The 19282-nt window shown below is 36.7% G+C and overlaps 1 pseudogene; it reads right to left on the minus strand.

Annotated features, from left to right (window-relative positions):
* The window catches only part of LOC121419635, a 36927-nt pseudogene extending 19285 nt beyond the window's left edge, over window positions 1–17642 (minus strand).
* Between the last annotated feature and the right edge of the window lie 1640 nt (window positions 17643–19282).

Consider the following 19282-nt stretch of genomic DNA (forward strand, 5'->3'; position numbering starts at 1 on the left):
GGGAGAAACAAAACTGAGGAGAAAAGTAGAATATCTTATATTTCATAAAATAAAATACAAATAAATAGTGAGTGATGTCATCAGTTCCCTCATTTGCATAAAAACCGGAATGTGCATATAACTATTTTGTGAAATCAAGCGAAACTTTGAAATGTCATAACTTTCTTATTTTACATTCGATTCTGATGAAATTCACAGTGTTATGCTAGTTGGATTTTTCTCTATTTATTCAAACTTTTTGTTTGTCCTTTAATTACCAAAATGTCCATTTATAACATCCGTCTGCATGTTTGAAACATTAAGCACATATTGGTATTTCTTTTTATACGTTTATTATGGGTTGACAAATAATATCATGGTATTGGGTTACAGATACACAAGACACTTTTTCGAGTAAGTTTGGTACTGTATTTTCATGGTCACGACGTAAAAAAAAAATAAAATAAAATTTCAATGTCATTACATGTTTCTCACAGGACGCCGTTGCTATACAATGCAGGGCGTGGGTATTTCTCGTTGGCGAGAATGAAGCCTCAATTCGTAAGGGATTTTGTTATTTTGAGTGTGGGTGTGTGTGTGTGTGTGTGTGAGAGAGAGTTTGTGTGATTTGTCTCTACATCCAATGCCAAACTGCCCAATGATCATGTCGTCTAATACCGTTTGGTACAACATCATTTCGATCAATAGTCATTTCGTCCTGTAGCCATTTAGTCTAAGAACCACTTTCTCAAAAACTCATTTTGTCTGTTGAAACGGATGCATTTCGTCCGAAACACCAATTCTTCTGAAAGCCAGTTCATCCAAAAGTCACTTCGCCTAAGAGCAATTTCGTTTGATATTTACATGTACTTCACCTCGTCACCTCGTCTAACGCCACTTTTTTTGATAGACACATCGCCTAATACCAACTTCGACCATTAGCATGATTAGCTAGTTGGCCTATAGCTAGTTTGCCCAGCTTCACTGCCTGTTGAGCCAATTGCCATTTTGTTCCAACACCCACTTTGCACAGTAGACAGTTGGTCCAATACCCACATTGTCCAACTGACAGTTGGTATCCCAGTGGGGTAATGAACCCAACATTTTGAGGGTACAAGAAGATACGTTGTACCACGAAAAATTTATGAAAAGTTGCGAGTGAGCGATGCTTGCGAGCAAGAATCACATTTTGCCATCATTTGAAAACGATAAATATTTCCCTATTCCTCTTCCTAAGCGCAAATGTCATATTGTTGCTATCCCGACCTGAAAAGGGACAAAAGAAACAATCAGGAAAAGGTTGTAATCTCATTTAATAATCCAAAAGCCTAATGAGAACAGGGGAAATATGTTGATATAAAACAAGAAAACTTGACGTTTTAATCACTCTGTAATTATGAAAAGGATGTATGGGTTGATTCATTTTTGTTTTAATACGGATACAAAGCGAGAGCTGATGTTTTGACAGATTGTCTTTAAATTGTGATTTAATGCAATTTTTGTTTGGATTTCATGTAGAAGTATACATAACGCTTTATTAAAAATAGTGTCCGGATTTAATAGATTTTTTTCTTCAAAATTAGTCCTGAAAAGGGGTTATTTTGAGAACTTCATGGAATACAAGAGGACAATAGGAACTGTAATATAAAATAATGTGAGCACGTAGCGCGAGCTATAAGACGAACAATGTTCAGATCACAAAATAAAATGAAATATTTGACGGATCACTTTTTTAGGAATCCCTTAGTAAAAACGAACAAAGTAATGAAAGATAGATGACCGAGCTGAAATTTGTTGGTTAATTGACTTTAAAACAGGATATTTAAAAGCACAATTTCAGCCTATAAAAGAAGGTATATTTCTGATCAAACAGACAATGCCAGCGCAAGGGCGAGCAATATTCCTTTTTTATAGTGACATATTTTTTTCTTTCTTCCCCTCACCCCATTTTATTCACTCGTCTTTCTTCTTTTTTTTCATTTCGGTTTGTATTTCACATTAAACTGGTCTATTATTGCAAATGTAATTCCAATAAATATTTACCAGGGATTCACTTTATACCGTATTAATATTCATAATTTGACTTTTTTATGATATACAAAGGGATATTGAACTTCAGTATTCAATATGTCTATAATTGAATGAATACATTTTAATAATCTTTGTCTAGCTCGTGAACTGGTACAAGAATTCCTTTTCACGGGGTTCCAGGTCTATACATACCCGCCCGTGATTAGATCGTGTCGTGGTTGACTATCTGGATTGGCACCAGCTGTAGCCCAGGCTTCATCAATGAACATGCCAACGCTTTCCACCGAATTAAGATTGACTCCAAAGAAGAGGTCTTTGCTCAGCCAGACGGTGCTGGAGTCCTCATCCGCAAAACTCGCTGTCTTGAATCTTTTCATTGTTAGATCGAAGTTACCAGTGCTCTTGTCGCTAAAGGCAACCTTACCTAGGTGTGGTTTGAAGGACCCATCAACTGTTTCTGATTTGTTCAAACAGCATTCCACCCGAAGCTGCATTTGATATTCACGGGTGATTGCTGTATCTCCTTCAGCTTCAGGTTTTTCATATGTGATGACATTGGAGAAGACAACTGTAGAATCTGTCTCCTGTAACGGAAACAAAATCAACAGTTTTACAAACTGCAGAAAGAGCAGAATTACGGGAGAGTGCAACAGGGGCGTCGATCCTGGGGGATGGGCAAGGGGGAATGTTCCTGCAAATGAAAATATTAGGGGACCACCGCCCCCCCCCCATATGACGCGGGAATTTGCAAAAAAAAAGTTCTGTAAATCAAGATTGAGCGTTAATATTTTTTTTAGCGTGCCATCATTATGTAAGAATTTGTATTATTGGAAAGCATGAATATCCCTCTTTACAATCATGAATCATTTTGTAATTCTTATATTATATCTTGGAATGAAATATTGCCAATTTCGTTCTTTTCGATACCAAATTACCAATTGCTTCGAGGATGGACCGATAATACATTAAAAGTCCACACATTGTTTATTCTCATTTGTGCAATGGTCTGAATGTGTTTGGATTAATGTTAACATTTTTGCAAAACATTCACTGTCGCCCGCCTGCATGGTCCAAGTTATTTAGAAATGGAGACACTCAGAAAACAATGCATTTTGCAACATTCCATTTTTCACTTTTCCTTATGTTCAGGGTAACTGCACATTCCATGATAAAGAAATCACAGCAGATGGCACATCAATGTACAGACGTATACTTAAGCTTTCCAGTGATATCAATTTCATTTTTTTTTACCTCAGCAAAAAAATATATCATCCTTCAAAATTAGGATGTAGAATTTTTTGAATGGTTTAAGATATTTGATACTTGAGATAATTCCGCCTGCAGCTCCAGGAAGATAAGCTGGAATGAACTTTGCAATATGTCGTGAAAGATTGGTGTCATAGTTAATAACTCTAGTTTACAAAAAAGGGAGAGTGCATTGGGCAAGTAAAAAACTCGATACAACTTAAAGAACAAGAGATCCGGTTGGAGGCTGCAGATTTCCAAACATGAAAGCGCGGCCTCTTTGAATGATGGTTAACCTACTTTGTATACAACTTTTTACCAGGCAGGTGGATCCATATATGGTAAGTCCTTGTGAAGGAGTGTTTTTAGGAATCAATCGACGATTTTGGCACAGCAAATTTAGTGTATGGTCCTTCCTTGCAAGATATGTTGCCGGAGTTATCATAGCTGGCATTGGCACGATGACCAGTCTGTAGTGAATCTTGAAAAGAGAGCTTTGGTCGAGGAGTCGCCGGTGATGTAGTGTGTCCCATCCGTGAGCAGACAACAGGTGTGAGGATCATGTAGATTACCTGTATGGGCAACAAACCGAGCAGCTGTTATTTGCACTTCTTTAAGGTCTTTGACTGTAGTCAAGATGTAAGGATTCCATGTCTCTGAGGCGTATTAAAGCTTGGGTCGAACCAAAACTTTGTTAGCTCTCAACTTCACCTCACTTGACCATGGTGAAAGACAATAAGGCCGAAGGTCTTTCTGGCTTATGCCTGATTATTTTGGCAAAGTGTATTCCAGCGAAGATCTGGTGTAATACTCCCCGGTACTTATAATCCGAGACTCTCGGGACAATATCATCCTGGATGTAATATTGGTAGATCCTTAGACTGCGTTTCCGAGTAAAAGACATCACACTACATTTTTTAACGTTGAAGTGCATGAGCCATGTGGAAGACCATGTAGTATGAAGGTCCTGTTGCAAAGCATTACGGTCAGAGTCTGATAAAATTTCCCGAAAGATTACACAATCATCAGCGAAAAGACGTATGGATAATAAAATGTCATCTTGGATGTTGCTGATATAGAGTAGGAAGAAACTAGGGCCGATAACAGAACCCTGCGGTACTCCCGATGAGGCCTCCTTTCATAATGATTGGCTCCCATCAACAAAAGCTGACTGTGACCTTCCAATTAAAAAAAAAACACGGATCCACTTGAGATATACCCAGGAGATGGAATAATATTGTAGATTGATGGAAGGACACTAATGCAGTACCATTCGAGGGCTTTCTGGAAAATCCAGAAAAAAATAGCATCAGACTGACTAAGATTCACTTTGAAGTGTTTAAGACCACACATGGACCACCGAAGTATTTTGTAACAGTTGATAACCCTTGTTAAAAAAGTGTTATACATCGGCAAGAATATTATTACAATGTGCTTGGAGAAGTGGCTCATGCAGAACGATGTGTTCCATGAAATTGGCCTGTAGTTGGATCAGTCACTTTGTCCCCCTGACCTACGAATCGATGTTACAAACCCTTGTCTCCACTGGGATGGAACCACACCATTTTCATAACTTTCATAAAAAAAGAATTCTAAAGGTGGTGCAATATCATGAGCCACAAGCTTGAGTAGTCTTGGTGGGGTCCAAGGACCTGGCCACGGAGGATTATCTATCGTTACTGGGGGTGCAATGACAATGCTCAGCACCCCCAGTGTCAATGGAATAATCCTCCGTGGACAGGGCCCTGATGGAATATCATCAGGCCCACATGCCTTTGAAGGGTTTAGCCGTAAGAGTTGCTTTTCAACACCAGATATGTGCATAATACATCTGTCACATGGATGGATATAGAGAGGGACCTTCCTGAGCATTGATATGACATCTTTTGGGGTTAAAACAGATGTGAAGAACTCATTCAAACTTTCAGCTTTCTCAATTGGCGTTACACAACTTCGATGTCCATCGAAGTGAAGGTATTCCGATGTTTTCTGTTTTCTTGACAAATGACCAGAATCTTTCACTGTAAGTTTACTGTAAGTTGAGCTCCAACAACGAATAGAAATTTCAATATGTTTCCCAACCAACAGCAGTGGAGTTTTATTGGATAACCGGTCTCTCTTGCGCATCTGGTGTTTGATAGTAGGGGGGTTATCCAAGGTAAGGGGTCTTCTGCGTTTGGTCATCTTGGAAGGCACAGGTTGAGACAGACAGTTGTTGAGAAAAGTACTTATCATGTTCCAATTTTCCTCAACACTTCGTTTCTCTCGACTACTTTAAAGAAAACCTTTAGAGAAGTCTTCAGCAGCCTCTTTGACATAATTATGACCGGAACCTTTTGGAGTATACTTTAAGACTAGCTCCAATGATATAATGTGCATTGTGAGCCATCGTAGCAACTTTGTTGCGGAAATGTCTATGTGTTTCCAAACCAACAGCAGTGGAGTGCCGACAAGCTTTCTTGAATATCCGGTCCCTCGTTTGATGGTAGGTGTTATCCAAGGTTATCTTCTGCGTTTGGCCATCTTCGGAGGCACAAGGTGAGACAGATAGATGCTGAGAAAAGTACTTGTCATGTTCCAATTCGTTTCTCTGGACTACTTTCGAGAAAACCTTTAGAGAAGTCTTCAGCAGCCTCTTTGAGGCATTCAGGACCTCCTTTATGAAACTGATATACCATTCTTGGTGGTTTGACCTGAATCTTTGCACGTGTTGAAAGCTTGCAAACAAGACTGTTGTGATCTGGTATACCTGGGTGTAAAAACACATCTTGAACAAGTTCTAGATCTTTAGTAACATTGGGATGAAGTGTGTTGCCTGAGCCTGAGGCTGTCTTTGTTATGTCCCTAGCAATCTGAAGCAGCGAAAACTGAAGGAGGATGAAGGGGGGGGGGGAGGGCCGGGGTACTCAGTATTAATGTATGATACATATTTGCTGCGGTTGAGACCCCCCCCCCCCCGGCCTTCAGCCTTAATTTTCGTTCAAGAGAATCACCAATTCAGGCAGCCATAGAGATTCTATTTCGTTTTCCGTTCCGGAGACTCTCAAATTTGTGGTTTCGCTGTTCAGACTCCAGAGAGCGCCAATCAAGATTTCTTTGCCGGTCACAGCGATGAGCTCGATATGCGCGGAGCCATTATACCGGCCTGCCGAAGCTCCATGTGGCCACTGCTGGCTTGTGCTGGCCCGATAGGAATCTAGCAAGGCGCAATATTTTTTTTACATAGCCGCTACCGAGTACGCATACGATCTAATGAGTTCCGGAGATCCTGTTGCACCCACAAATGTAATAACGACCAACAGATGTAATAACACTTTACCTACAAATGTAATAATGTACTTTACCAACAAATGTAGTAATTTTTGATCGCCCACAAATGTAATAATGACTTTACCCACGATTGTAATAAATTTGAAGGGATTATTTGCGAATCAGTTCTAAAGACCCGGCGAATTAAATGATTATAATATAAGTCAAAAGTCTTTTTTCCAGACCCGGTTAAATAAAAAAAAATGAAATTAGTCCAAACTAAAATATGAGAATGATCTTCCAGTGGAATAAAAATGAAAATCGAGCTTAGTCTTTTTTCCAGACCCAGTTAATTAAAACTGGTGGAATTTATGTCTTTGTTGTTGTTTTAACTTATATGGCGCGTATTGTGAATACATGCGCTAAAAGTTTATAATGCATTGTCGTTGGAACACTCTCCCCCTGAGGTTTGTAGGAATATGCTAATGATGGTGTGTGTGAGGGTGTATGTGTGTGCTGTGTGTGTGAGAGAATGAGATGTATATTTCTTAGGGCGGGGATAATGCTTCATGTACTTTGTTCGGATCAGGAAGGGGGGGGGGGGTTATCTTCCAATATAGTTCACACTCTGTAACCCAATATAATTTCATCACATAGAGTATCATTGTCATATATGGGTCAATTTTTTTTCTCATTAAATTATCAATATTTCAATCTGTGTGATTCATCTTCCATCCTTCCTCTTTCTTTTGTATGCCTTTTCCCTTTCACCTTTTCTCTTATTTCTCCCCTCCTTAACTTCAGTACCTTCTCCTCCTTTCCTTCTTCACTTATTTTCCCCCTCCATCCACGTGCATATTCTTTATTACCTTTCCCCTGAATTCATGTATTTGTTTTCAAACTGATCTCGTATTATACATCTAAATTGTGTCTAAAATGTATTACTTTCATGAAATTACGAATGTATGATTATGTGATATATTTTTCTTAACTAATATTTTTATTTACTTTGTTTGGATTATTATGATTTTGTAATGCCTCTTTTGTAAACTTACCTTTGTAAACTCATCGCAATTCGACTCTGTCGCAATGATGTTTTTTATCAATAAACCAGTTATCTATCTATCTAATGTGGTCCTTTCCAAAGCATTGCATTTTTTAGCAATCGTTGATGTTGATTTTATGAAAAAACATTCGTATGAAATTAGTGAAATGAATACACGTGAAATGTGGCACCAATATCCACAAGCATCACATAGTAAAGCAGCATCATCATCAAGGACTTTGTCTTGGCAAATTGCACATGGATGGTCTGGCTAGGGAATGTTTGATGAAGGCCCGTAATTGGTCTCAACATGGCTGATAAGTAGTAGAAGAATGGCAAAATGGCTTGGAGATCTTGAGTTGAAATCAGGTAGACATGCAGCCATATCACTGACTCGAGATAAGTCTTTTTTTTCCTTAAAAGATAATATTTTAAAAAACGAATAACCTGTGGTTTACAGGTTGTTGCTACTTTGCATAAGACTGTATTACGTCATGATTTAGCATAATACATGTCATACAATGCATATAAAAAAGGGTTCACACAAAAAACCCGGAAAATGGTAGATTTGTAATATCTTCAAGTCTTTCCACATTTTAACATTGGTACTGATCCATTTAAGCAAATGGCGATGTAACTGTCGAAAAATATTTCCGCTTGAGTAAGAACCACTTACTTTTGAAAAGTTAATGAAAAATGATTTGCGCAGAACTTGACATTGTTGTGAGAATAAAAGTAGACCATGAAGAACACGTGGAATTTAGCTAGTAAAATTGATTTGATGATATCTTTTACCGATTTTAAGTTGTTTCCTTGCCCAAAACACTTCGAAGAGTGCATTGCGCCCCACCCCACTCCCCCACACACCGATGCCATCGTGACGATATTTGTTTTACACTGAGCTGTACGTGATTTACATAAAATAGCTTAGGCTTTATTTTCATTTGGTTAATCATTGTCAAGCTTGGGAAAAGTGTGGAGAAACAAGTATAAAAATGAAAAATGGAATGTAATCCCACTTTAAATGATACAAACTTAGTGAAAAAATGCTGGAGATGTCTGATATAAACTTTTGTTCAGATTCAGTTATGTCCTGAGATACAGCTGGCATAAAAAAGGTAAAAGTTGTGCTTACTAGGTGCTGAAATTTCAATTTTGGGTGTCAAAATTGTTACAAAATGCTTGAATGTATCCGTTTGATTTCAGTTGACTATAAGTGCAAGGGAAATGGATGAGAAATGTTTCGCAGGGTAAGTTTGATTTCGCCCTTTCCCCTTTACACAGCGTGAAAACGAGCATTTCTGCGCAAACAGATTTCTGAGAGCTTTACAAATGTCGTTCGGGATGGACAGTGCTCACTCTAGTGTAACATTCTGTCAAAACTTTTAGTTTTATTAGACAGATGAGACCCAAAGCCAAGATTATATGTGAAAATATTACCCACATGTTGTATATTTTTTAATTCCCTGGGCTTTTTCAAAGTTTAAATTTTTTTGATACGCACTGTATAGCGATAAAAAAAATGATTACGGAAAGGCAGCGCAGTTTGCACATGGTCGGTAGTCACGTTCTTCCATGCTTATTTCTGAACCATTGATATTCTATTCAATTTAATTCAATTTCTTTTTAAGTCATTATAAAAATACATTACAGAAATCATAAAAGTCATGCATAAAGTAAGATAAATAATGACACACAAGGTGCAAACATAAAGGGAATGTAAAGGATTTTGTAATCGCTACCAAACACAAACAAATGTAAGTTATGAATACACATACAAAAGGAAGAGATTTCTGAACATAATATAAAACAACAAAACAATTATTTAAAAAGATTGTTATAGTAGCGATATTAATTCAACAGTGACAAGCCGAAGATTGAGTTTATTAATCATGAAGATTATTCCTTAATAAAAAATGCTTTTCCAAACGTCTTAGCTTCGTATAAGTCTACAAAATGTTCAAATCTAATTCTATTATATTTTCGGCCGGTCAGAATTTGTAAAATAAAACACAAACAATATACAAGAATAGACAACATCATCAGATCGCCCTCTGCATATTCAAGACGACACGCATAGAACTCTTTCACGGAAATAGTTTACAATGTTGATATGTCAAAATTTTGTTATTCATTATCTATTGCGATGATTTATTTTGGTGTTTTCAATTTATTAGTGCATATCTTATTATTTTAAGCTTGGAGTACCTCTTTAAAATGTTTTACTAATAAATTGCTAAAGAGCCATACCTCGGTGGTGGTGCTACATTCATCATAGCCTGTAGACAGAGTTATCTCATTAGAATTTGCACTGTCTTCTCCGGAGCAGGATGTATCTAAGAAATGAACCTCAGAAGCACCACCCCGGGATTAAACCTTTATCAATGGTAACAGTCATTGAATCACTGTCACACTCAACGGATGTCACTGAGATATGAAAGGAAAAGTTTTTAGAACTATTTGTATGAACAAAATAATATTACTGATGCATAGGACCCGTTGCAAAAATTATTGCATTTGTATGCAAGTAAAGGAACATCAAGCACAAGTCCAAATGACCGATTTGATTGGTTAAATATTAAGTTGTGAATGATGTTCAGAGTTGTATTTGATTGTATTCCTTTTTAGAATAGGGTCCTGGAAGCGTTTTTTTTTTACACCACTGCTCCGCCAAAATTCCCAGAAAAACGAAAGGAACGGCTCGCGGGCAAGTCTAATCTGTGCGCTCTTGAAAGCAAAGCTCTCGGAATTCCCGCGTGACTGAGATGTGTATGAACCATATATCTCTATGGTATGAACCCGGTGTATGAAATTGAATGAATTATCCAAAACGGCCACCTGAAATTATTCCGTTACCACATTAGTTTCTTAGGGTTATTGTTGATATTACGAAAAAGGGTTCTAAAAACCATTTTAGTTTGTAACTGAGCTGATTCTATATTAAAAATGAATATGTAAAAGATATTGTCTATTTCGGCGAATTGAATTGAGTTTGCTGAAAGTGTGAGGGCAATTTTTAGCATTTTTCCTACATTATATAGGCCTCACTAGCGTCCCTATGGGGGGGGGGGGGGTATGGGGCCGTTTCCCCCCCCCTGACGAGCATGAAGCCCTTTTTTTGCTTGTCAATTTTTTTCTGGTACGAAATCCTTTATTTGTATATGAAGACCTTTTTACTTTTGCTTGTCAAATTTTAGGGCGGATGAATTTGCCCCCCCCCCCCCCATGAAAATCCTAGGTATACGCCACTGATAGGCCTTCTAGTGACTTGTCTGAGGTTTTCCCCAACCTGAAGTCCTGAAATACTTTTCAGAATCACGTACAGAGTATACATTGCAGCAATCTGTACGTAGTGCACCTGTTGGACAAAGTTCAGTATATATAGCTGTGATCTGAGAAAGATGGAAAAGCCCGAAAAGAGCTGAGAGAGGAGAAGATAGGGGTGGGGAGTGCGAAGGAATAGAGATAAAGGGTGAAAGCGGGAGATACAAGATTGATTTGGAAAAAATTATATTGTGAAGAAAAAAAATCAAAAGAAATGGGCCTTAAGCAAGACGGGGGGGGGGGGATAAAAGAAGAGACTACCCGAGCAGAAAAATCAGAGGAACAAAAATAAAACGTTCATATTGGACAACTAAATAATTCATGAAATTTCAATCACATGAAAATATGGGGAAATCACAGGACAAATTGCCGATTTCGTGAAGTCATGGGGGCACCACTAACCATTCATTTTGTTTACAAATGTATTTATACTGCAAAAAATCATTATTTGACCAATCACATTATTTTCTTCAGAACTCGAATCAAGTTTACATTTCATTGTTATATAGGCCTTTTTAAAATATAATGAACTCAAAATATTGAGCTTGAATATATTTTGATACCTTTAATCGCTCAATTATTATAAATATTTAATCATAAATTCATATTCATATCATGTGGAAGCGCCGTGGTGTAGCGGTTCTGACTCTCGCCTTGTAATCAGAGGGTCGTGTGTTCGAATCCCACCATGGCCTAGCGCCCTTTGGCAAGGCGTCAATCCGCACTTTGCCACTCTCACCCAGGTGCTAATTGGGTACCGGTAGGAAACAACCGTCATTGTGGTTGGTTTAGCAAGTTTGCGCCTAACAGGCTGCTTGGAATGCTATGAATCCAGTGACCGGGTAATAATAATTGTAAAGCGCTTTGAACAGTCGTAGATTGATAAAGCGCTATATAAATGCCAATTATTATTATTATTATATTTTCAAGGTTGTTAAATAGAACTATAAAGTCTGTAATAATGGAATCATATCTATCATCTAGATATCCTGGATAAAGTTTCTGAGGTAATCAAAATTTTGTAGTAATGAACTATGGTTAGTCGTGCACCTATGATGTCAGCAAGTTGGCAATCGCCTAGTGATATTCATTTCATTAAAAATTCATAACATTCTTATTAGTTGTCCGATTTCCCTCAAACTTTTTAGCCTTATCTGTCAATCTGATTTTTCTTGTCCTGTTGAAAAAAAAAGTTATTTTGGGATAGATTTTCCTTGAAAAAAAATTGAGAAAGAAAGAAATAATTGATAGAGAGATAGAGAGAAGACCTTATCTGCCAAATAAAAATAACAATAATGATAATAATGATAATAATAATATAAAATCATATTTCTATAGAGTGCATATCACTGCAGAAGCAGTCCCTATGCTCAGTAAGAGAAAAGCAAAGGTATCAAGGTGTGCATATCAATAAATACAGACAAAATTCATCGAAAAAAATGATTGTGCCTAATTTAATGACAAAAAATAAAGTTCTTTTGTATTAGGCAAAAAGCAAGAGAGCAATGCAGAGACCACTGTCGCCCAAATACAGAACGGAGAATGCTGGAGAGAGAGAGGGGGAGTGCTGAAGATCAGAGAGGTGAAAAATTTAGTCGACGAAGAAAAGAAATCTAGTCTATCTGCAGCTAAGAACCCTCGCTAGTTCTTTGTTTCATGTATCTGAATGTCTAGAGGTGCCATAACTGCGAACAAAATACTCATACGGTGTAGAATTAATATGAAATGTAAGCAGATTAGGTCCCTACAAACTAAACGCTTTTAAAAAGCTCTGGAAAAAGCTATATATATATATTGAAATCATAAGGTTTGTTTTGTATGACTATTGAACGAAATCAAGATGTGCACGAAGAAACGTGTGTGGTCAACGTGTTAGACTCTAGCGCGAGCCGTTTCTGTGGGGTTTTTCAATATTTTGGCGGAGCAGTGGTGTAAAAAAAAATACGCGTCCTGGAAATGTTACATAGTCAAACTTCGAAGCATCATTGCAGAGGGCAGAGTGCCGCCCCCCTTTTCAAAATATCAATTAAAGAATGAAAGGAGAAGAAGAAAAGGAAAAAAGTATATAACTATCTAAATGTTTCGGTTGTGTTACTATTTCATCCAAGGTTCGACATGTACTAAATTATTAAACTGAGACTTGAATATTTTCATGTCAATTGATAGTATTAAAGTTCCTTTTGTAGGGTTTCGACAAGATCTGATGACTACGTGTATACCATACGCAAAATGCTCAATGCCTCCTGTTTATTATAGTCAAATTATTTCATTATTGAAAAACAACCCAACAATATTTTTATGAGATACGGCGTAGTTGACAGATGCAGATCAAGCCGGATAAGACACAATACATTTTTAAGGAACACTGATTGACAAATAAATTCACTGTAGGGACAAGATTTAGCACTTTTTAAAATGAAAAGTTGGACTTGATTTTTGCAAAATTTAAAATCTATATTTCGATAAGGAGGAACTTGAATTCGAGTTGTACAGGCCCTACAATAAACACATTTTGTTACATTACATGACACTGTAAACATTTCCCACTTAAGACTCCCAAACACGTTGGGCGTTCATAGAAAATTTGGGTCGAGAAATGTGTAACATGTTATTTGCTACTAAACCATGCCAAATTCTTTTGAGAGAGAAAGAGGGATGGTTGTTGGAGAAAGATTTAAATTTCAAAAGCAATATGATAAAATGTTATGGCCTTCGCATTACATACTATGCTAACTGAGAAAGGGTGGAGTATAGCGGGTATTTATGGTGAATAAATGACTAGGTAGAATCGAAAGGCGACTTTCATTAGTTTTGTTCAGTTAATTTTCATATCATAACCTAACATTACCCGATCTCATTTTGGGGTAATTTTCCCAAATTTAATAAAAGACAATGTGGCTTATTGGCCTGTACCTTTTTAATTGAAACTAGTGGCATATCACTATAAAGAAAAAACAAAATTAGTCCCTAGAGATTGCCTGCATTTCTATGGATATTTCAATGACCTGATTACTAGGAATAAATCGATAGAGGATCAAACAAACAAGCAAAAAATACTAACGTTTATCTTCGCAGAAAATGCCTGAAAAACCAGGTTGGCATGAACAGACACCTCCTCCGCAGGTCCCTCCGTTATGGCAGGGGTTTCGATCACAAATATCTGAAAACAAACACAATATACGTCTCATAGTTATTTCATAAATATCGAGGTTGATACGCCTAAAAACAAATTGCAGCAAACATTCCATAAAGAGTTCCAAAAACTTCATTAATGAATAAATGAATACAGAAATAAATTTTAAAAATCGTTAAAAATAATAAAATGGGAAAATAGTTCTACTTTACATTAGGCATAATGCTAAAATCGCAACTTTGCCGTAAGCCTTGTCTGCTTTTATTTTATAAGTTGAAGTTCGTTTTTTCATAGGATCGCGACGGATCACTTAGTTCCCACTGTCTCGATTTGCACTATGATTGAAACTGTGGTTTAAACGAAGAAGAAATCTTAGAAAGTATTTTTTAGAAAGTACAGTTTTTTTTAATGCAAATACGTTATATTTATGCCCAAGCTCTCACAATTATTTTTATGTCAGACAAGTGTCATCATAGATATTATGCTTGTTTTCAAATCTCAATTAATACCAAAATAATCTATTCTTCCTTTCTTACCTAAATGACAGAAGTTTCCTTCAAAAAATGAAGTGCATTCGCATTCGTCAGGGCTATTTTCCAGACAGGTTCCCCCGTTTAAACAAGGGTTGGTATTGCCACATATGACTGTTGAAAAAAGTGACGTTTGGTTAACACTGTAAAAAAACGCTGTATTTAAATTTCAAGTCCGTTGTTTAAGTCCGCCAATATGACAACTACTTTTCAGACTTTTAAAACAATCGTTTGATCTTTTTAAGAGAACTGTTCAATTTTTTAAACAAGTTGTTTGAACAATTGCAAAAAACTTAAAACAACTTGTGCTTGAATTTTCTTTTTTCTGTATGATTTATTTTGAGATGAATTAAACTAAAAGATTAGTTTCTGATCTGTAAAACTCATAACTAAATGCTTGTGTCGAGACCTGTAGTGCGTAATATTGGGTAAGAATAACAACCCTTTTAAAGCCCCTCTACCATGTTTACAGCTCGGTTCATTTGAATTATTTTTTCAGAGTTATTAAAATTTTTCTTAAGGAGTACATGCATACATGCCACTTTTAATACTATATAAAAAAAATTAAGGCCTAGCAAAATGGGAAAGATGACCTTTTATAACTTTGATTACTCATCCCATTAAAAATGTTGATATGCAATTAATATTTACTAAAAGAAATATACCTACTGAATTTTCCCCCCTGTTTATTCTTTATTAATATCAGCTATTGAAACTATTGTTGGCACCGTTTGAAGTATGTCTGGCATAAAAAAATGAAATGTCATTTCATTATTTGTTGATATATATGTATATGTATTTTTAAATTTATTTTATTTGTCTGCTTTACCGAGGGTAGCCTGTTCAGTGATTTAGACACTGTCGTCAACCAGGGCCCTGCACAATACATATATACATGAAACAATCAGAAGAACACATTATACACAACACATATGAAGTCGACATTGTTACAATGCAATACAATTAGAGAGAAATAATTTGAGTACTTGGAAAAGGAAGCATTATTAGAAATTTACAGGAAAACAAGAAAAACTGATAGGTATGCTTTTTCATTATATGTTACTACGTTTTGTTATAACGTATTTTTGTTATTATAAACTTATATCAATTTAGTAAAATTGCAAGGGGGGCTTAGAAATCGGTATATTATACAAAAAAAACCTTATTGAAAGAACTATGAGTTTATCCCGGATACACAATTTACGTATACTTAAAAAGAAGATACGCATTACATTATACTACAGAGTGGTACCTCGATATATAATCAATAGGACATACACATTCCTTTGATGTGCTGAAGGGTGCGAAGTGATAACAGTGTTGAGGGCATCTAACACTTCCTAATTTTGGTGCCATAGGTTCATCCCCAATTAAAACCCAACAATTTTACTACATTACTCGAAAGAAAAAAATAAGATAGTGATATGTCCCAAGAAGAAAAAAATGCAATAAGCTATTTTTCTAAGGGTCTTTCTAAAATTTTACCGTAGGGAGGGGCGTGGTATATAAAAAATGTTTGTGAGGAGAGAAGAAATTTCCGGACCAATAAGTTTAAGCAATTTCTGACAAGGAACCTCCCCCCCCAAAAAAAAACAAAAAATAAATAAATAATAATAATAATGATAACATAAAATACACAAGTGGAGCTGTTTCGGATCTGCATTTAAATATTTACAGCTTAAAAATATGATTTTATGCATTTTTGGCATAATTGATCAATAAAAAAAATTAATAATTTTGGTACAATCGACAAATGAATTGTAGAGAATACATCATGGGTGACGTATGGGTCAATTTTCGTAGCAATCGCGTGACCTACGAACGAGACCTGAGGTAGGGGGAGGGGGGGGGGGGCAAAAACAACTCCCTCCCCGGGCTATGCAATTTTAAAATAGCCCGAGCTATATAAGATTCAAAGCAGTACGTGCCATAATGACAGGTTATGTCATTTAAGTACGCCGACATACCTTTCCCTATTTCAAGAGCTGTATTTGATACTTCAAATAGATAGCTTCCTCGTACTCCGTAGTTAGAATTTGATAGGAGATCGTCTGGACTCCCGGAAGGAAAGCTTAAACTGCCTACATAAGGCTTAACATGTATAAAAAGATCAAACAGACACAAATACATACAAATCTTTACTTCAACAAGTTCAAGCATATCTAATACCGTGTTTACACATTGACTCGGCTCGGGTGTTGAATCCGCGAGCCGGGTTGAACACTGCGAAAAAGGGATCAGAGATCGCGTTTACACGTACATATAAAAAGGCGAGTTCAACACGGCTCGCGGATCTCGAACGGAAGAAGAATTATGACGTCGCAAATTAAACGCGGGAAATTCACCGCCGGAATCGAATCTTGTCCGTGCGAACAACAACAATGCCAAAAGTGAAAGCGCGCGCAGTGACCTGGTCAAGAGAGTTCGACACGGCTTTCTGTTTACACACGAAAAAATTGCCGAGTCTGACTCGGCTCGCGGGTTGAAACCTACGATTTTTGGCGGATCAAAAAAGTCGTGTTCGACACAGCTCGCGGATCACACTGATCGCGTTTACACAGCGTGTTGAGCACGGCTCGCGTGTCGAACCCCCGAGCCGTGTCACTGTGTAAACACGGTATAAATGGACATGGTGGTTCGGTGGTCAAGCGCCAGCAATATGAGTGCGAGGTCGAGTAATCGATCCTCAGACGGGTCATACCAAAGGCTTTTGTAGAAACAAGTGGAACACCTCTGGCAGTTTTGCCTGCATTACTCAATTCAATATATAAGCAATGCAGACTTTGAAAACAACTAAGATATTAACATGTATAGTGGAGCGCCTTTAACAGTCTCCCCTGCATTCCGCAAATGACTATAACACCAGTGCTAACCTTATAAAGGACTACAGAATAGACCAAAAAAGATATATGTTAAACAAATAGAATAATCTGTTTATCGACCCTAGACGATATTTGACCTTGATCATGAGACCGATGACTTGTGCAAAACGATCAGAAATACGTGATTGCCCTTCAGTCCACATTTCATGAATTAGGTTCTTAAACTTTCAAAGATATGACAGCATACCCCCAACACAAACAAAGTTTTGTTTTACCTTGGTCATGTGACGTGAAACTCACGCAGGATGTTCATTAATACACTTGATTACTCCTATGTTCAAGATTCATGAACTAGGTCTAAATTTTTAAAACGTTATGACTTCGAAAATCAACCTTGGTTAAGATTTAATTTTTATTCACACCCACCCACATAATATAGGTTCATTGACCGAAAATGACCTTTGACATTGGTTATTACATCAACTGACAAGAAGAATAAGTGCATACATGAAGGTAGACCACGTGATAATAGCAAAATCAGGAGCAGTCGAAATAAAATATATTAAACCATGTTGCATGTAGACGAAGAGAATGCTAGACTATCCGGAAATGAAAAGAAATGGAAAATAGCAAATGGGAGTAGGCCTAGTAGCCCAATAGGTCATTAGCCCAAGAAGAAATTAGATTAATGATGATAAGACAAAGTAATATTTAGACGAAATTGCAATTAGACTAACTGGTTCTTTGACTAAATAGAAAATAGACAAAGTGGTAATAAATGTATTATTGAAAATTAAACCAACTACACATTACATCAAATCCAATATGTAGACCAAATAAATAAAGGAGCAAGATGGGATTAGACAAACTCGTATTAGACCTATAAATATTAGCTTAATCGACAATTACTTGAAATGCCCAAACGCGATTAGATCAAGTGACAATAAAAATACATTACACCAAATGGCAATTAGACGAAATGAATCAGAGTGACGATTAGCCGTAGTGGTAATCAGACCGAGTGGCATGTAGACCAGATTAGATAAGTTTACTAAGTGAGCTTAGCTCGAAATCACACTTTTTTATTGACTTTGTAAAACTATTTTACCTTATAGGTATTTCAATGGGATTTTGATTATATACATGTAGGAAGTTCGCAATATAAATGAAAAATAATAATAATCATCATTAATATTATTATTATCATTATTATTACCATGATTATTTTCATCATCATTATTACCATCATCATCATCAGTATTAAATCAAGAGGTTTTGGACCAATGGTCAGTAAAATTCCTCACTGGTCAGCATGGTCAGAGAAGGAAGTATGCCATTGCCCTAACCATGTTCTAAGGGTCGAAAATGATTTCAGCCTATACAATGTATTTGTTAAGTTAAACGATGAAATTAAATCAAAATCTGAAGCTTTATTATACTAATCACTCGGGTTGCGGGCGCGTTCGAAATCACTCGGGTCGCGTGTGAAATCACTCGGGTTTTGGAATTTTGGCGACTTCTTTTCTTTTATTTCGATGGGATTTTTTTCTAACGGTGTCTTCAATGGGACAAACAAGCTGGGAAAATAAAATGAAATTCGAGTTTCGTTTCAAGCCGTCAAGTGCCTGAAATAAAATGCACTTGACTACTGTTCTAACGTAACACACAATGACATGAAACTTGTAATACGTAATGAGCTGTGAAGACGATCTTTCCGATCGGCGTTTTAAAGTTTTGCTCTTGATTATTGTCAATTTCTCATAATGGTCTTGTTTTATAGATAAAAGGTTCATATCGTGTTTAAGTAACTGGAGACCTAAAATAATCCCTACCTTAATTCTCGAGACATTGAAAAGGTGATGTGCATGATTGGTCGTCGTTGTGCTCGCATGCGAAACGTATATGTTGAGCTGATCAGGGAGTC

Source organism: Lytechinus variegatus, chromosome 8 (genome assembly GCF_018143015.1).
Source record: "Lytechinus variegatus isolate NC3 chromosome 8, Lvar_3.0, whole genome shotgun sequence".
Classification (NCBI taxonomy): domain Eukaryota; kingdom Metazoa; phylum Echinodermata; class Echinoidea; order Temnopleuroida; family Toxopneustidae; genus Lytechinus; species Lytechinus variegatus.